Genomic DNA, 4,135 nt, shown 5'->3' with positions numbered 1-4,135 from the left:
TATATATATATATATATATATATAGTTAAAAAAAAACAATAACAAAAAAAACAACAAAGTGAGGACGTGATATGGATAGTATTATTGGACGCTCAGGAAAGGAAAGAGAGAGTAGTCACAAAGGACATTTATCCACGATACACTGGTTTGCTATATTAAATTTTGAAGAGGTAATCCTTCCAAGAATATAATATATAGAACATCGTATCGTAAAATACCAAACATTTTATTGAGCTAGAAAACCGAAATATCTAACGGATACAAATTAATTTATTAATTAATCAACATATTCACATACAGTTGTTCCATTTCACAAACAATGTATATAGGTGTGTGTGTGTATGTGTCTGTGTATTTATGTATGTATTTCAGTCAGAGGGGGTGACCATGCTGGGGCATTGCCATTAGTGTGATTGCTTTTTCCTTATCTCAAACTGATTTCCAAGCCGTCTCTCTGGAATTGATTCTGGTGAAGTAGTGAGTGAGATAAGGAAGCCCTTCTTTGCGTTTCTTGCTGTGATGTAGTAGGTTCAATTGGTATCTCAGATAAAAAATTTGTCTGGTTTTTGAGCATGTCCACATATACACCTAATTGATTTCTGAGAGTTTTTTTTTTTAAGCAAGGGATTGAAAAGTGGGTTCTTGAACCTTATTCCAGATGGAGAGGATGGGATTTTTGCTACTATGCAGTGACATATAGTTCAGTGATTAGTATAGCAGGTCCTTCCAGAATCTTCCACATATACAGAGTCCACTCAAAAAATGTACACACATTTCGAGAAAGGAAAAATCTGTATAAATATTCAACTTGTATGTACCGGTCTTGTTGTACTCACTCTGTTATTATCAGGTGATACTTTTGTATTGTCAGCCAAGTAACATCATAGTTGTGGCAGATACTGGTGTCATGCAAATGGCCTTTGTGCCCATGTCACATAAAAGTAGCCTACTAGCTTGCTAGACCTGGTCAAACCATCCAACCCATGCCAGCATGGACAGTAGACGCTAAATGATGATGATGACGATAGTTTTATCCGCTGGATGTGTAATGTCAGTGTGCATGCACAACAGAGTGGAAGCGCCATGAGAGAAAAGTTGGACATAAGAAGCATCAAATGTGGTGTGCAAGAGAGATGACTGCATTGGTATGATCATGTGTTACGTATGGATGAGGACAGCTGTGTGAGGAAGTGCCACTCCCTAACTCTAGAAGGAACCTCTGGAAGAGGTAGACCCAGGAAGTTAAGGGATGAGATGGTGAAGCATGACCTTCAAACGTTGGGCCTCACAGAAGCAATGTCAGGAGATAGAGACCTTTGGAGATATGCTGTGATTGAGAAGACCCAGCAACTAAAGTGAGATCGCAGCCATGGCTCATACCAGTGTTGCATGTCCGGCCTGTTTAGAAGTACCCTTGATGCATTGGGTGATATGATATGCTTGAGAAGACCTGTTGAGTCATGTAAAACCAAAATCGCTGCTGTAGCCAGTGCCCCTTGACTGGCTCCCATTCCAGTGACATGTAAAATGCATCTTCCAAATGTAGTCAATGCCAGTGTTGCCTGACTGGCTCCTGTGCCTGTGGCACGTAAAAATCACCATCCAAACATATATACATATGTCTCTGTACAAATGTATATATACTTATATACATCAATATCATCCTTTACTCTCCACATAGAAGATGTATGTTAAATGATCATGAGGATATATATATATATATATATATATATATATATATAAAATAAGGGATATCCATTTTCTATTGCAATGTCTTTGTATATATATGTGCGTTTCATCATCATCATCATCATTCAATGTCCACTTTCCATGCTGGCATGGGTTAGATGACTTGACACAAGCTGGCAAGACCAGGGGCTGCACCAGGTTCCATAATATATTTTGGCTTGGTTTCTACAGCTGGATGTCTTTCCTAATGCCAACCATTTGACAGGGTGTGCAAGATGCTTTTCATATGAAACCAACAATAGGAAGGTCATGTAGATTACAAAACTAAGCTCCCATTGAACTGAGTAGGACCACAGTAGAGACGGGAAGCTGTTTTATGCTAGGTGATGAGAAGTTAGAGTATCAAAAGAAACAGCTGAAAGAGGTTTCATGGTATTTGAGTGGCATATAGTAATTCACTTTACATAAGAGTATTCAATCAGTTGGGAGTAATCAAAGTGAAGGTGGAGGAGAGATAAGCATGGTAAGATGGTAGCCTGAGCTTTCAAGCTACAAGGTGAATAAGAGAGTACAGAAGAACAGGAAGGGTGGTAATAGACGTTAGAAGAGTGTATGGAAAATGTTGTTCCTTTTTCCATTGTATTTGTTTACTGTTGGCCAGAATGTTCAACGGAAAAGAATTATTGAGAATTTTGCTTAAGTCTTTCAATACCAACCCGGACGAAACTGCCTCTGGCTCTGTAGTACAAATGTCTTGTTTTTATAAGTTTTGAGTTAAAATCTTCCACCAAACCTTAGCCACAATTTATGTTTCTAACACTAGCTTAATGATAACTTAGTTATTTTGCTAAATTCTTTTGTTATATTTAAAGTAATTGAAAGAAACACAGAACACCTCAACAGAAATACGGTAACGAAAGGGTTAAGTTGTATATTCCCATCAGCCAAGATGAGATGACTGATGACTGCGAGTCACTTGACTGTCCAATTCCTACAATAAATTTCTACTCTAGAAATAATCTATGCTGAGTGTTGTCTATCTTAGAGGTTGTAGCATAATTATAACCTTCTACCTCATGTGTGTGTGTGTGTATGTGTATATATCATTATTATTATTATTAAGGTGACAAGCTGGTAGAATTGTTAGCATGCCAGACAAAATATCACTAAGCATTTTGTCCCAATCTACATTCTGAGTTCGAATGCCTGTTATCCTTTTGGTGTTGATAAAATAAGTACCAGTCGGATACTAGAGTCAATGTAATTGACGTACCTTATTCCCCAATATTGCTGGCCTTTTTGTCAAAATTTGAAACCATTATTATTATTATTATTATTATTATTATTATTATTATTATTATTATTATTATTAAGGTGACAAGCTGGCAGTTCATTTTCAGAGTTCTTTCATCACATTCTGTAACCTCTTTCAGAAACTTTTGGTCCCTTGTGTCACCTCTTGTCCCTCATTTCTCCTTGTGTCTCGTCTTGACAGGTTAAAAGAAGGCACAAGGAGCAGAAAGTTGCTGAAGATGTCACAAACTGTGTAATGAAAGAGCTCTGACACATGAGCTAATAATAATAATAATTATAATGTGAAGATCAAATATATCGTGTGTGTGTTTAATTGGTAAAAAATGACCACCTACAAATATAACACACACACACACACACACATTTCAAGTGATGGGCCTCATGGAGGCAATGACTGATGACCGAGACATTTGGCAATATGCTGTGCTTGAGAAGAAGACCCATCAAGCCAAGTGATAGTGTAATTGTAGCAGATATTGGTGTTATGCAAGTGGCACATTAAAGCACCCATTACACTTTTCGTGTGGTTAGCATTAAGAAGGGCATCCAACTGTAGAAACCATGCCAAATCAGACTGGAGTCTGGTGCAGCCCCTCTGCTTACCAGCCCTGATCAAACTGTCTAACTCATGCCAGCATGGACAATGGACGTTAAGTGATGATGATAATATTTGTATATCTATATACATTCACATATATGTACATATATACCTCTATATATGATATATATATATGCACAAGGAGTGGCTGTATGGTAAGAAACTTGCTTCCCTACCACATGGTTCTGGGTTCAGTCCCACTGCATGGCACCTTGGACAGATATCTTCCACTATAGCATTGGGCTGACCAAAGCCTTGTGAGTAGATTTGGTAGATGGAACCCGAAAAAATGCCTGTTATATATATATATATATATATATATATATATATGCGCAAGCCAAGTAAGATCGTTGCCAGTGCCCCTGGACTGGTTCTTGTGCGGGTGGCACATGAGATGCACCATTTTGAGCGTGGCCGTTGCCAGTACCGCCTGACTGGCTCCTGTAGGATTTTCGAGCGAGATCGTTGCCAGTGCCCCTGGACTGGCTTGTGCGGGTGGCACATAAAAGACACCATTTCGAGCGTGGCCGTTTT

The 4,135-nt window shown here is 38.5% G+C and overlaps 1 protein-coding gene across 8 annotated transcripts in view; it reads left to right on the top strand.

The window, feature by feature from the left end:
* LOC106882686 (vitamin D3 receptor) overlaps positions 1 to 4,135 on the top strand; it is a 761,413-nt gene that overhangs the window by 328,059 nt on the left and 429,219 nt on the right. The window lies entirely within an intron of this gene.

This window comes from Octopus bimaculoides, chromosome 2, assembly GCF_001194135.2.
Source record: "Octopus bimaculoides isolate UCB-OBI-ISO-001 chromosome 2, ASM119413v2, whole genome shotgun sequence".
In the NCBI taxonomy this organism is placed as follows: domain Eukaryota; kingdom Metazoa; phylum Mollusca; class Cephalopoda; order Octopoda; family Octopodidae; genus Octopus; species Octopus bimaculoides.
This window is presented reverse-complemented; position numbering and strand designations above follow the sequence as displayed.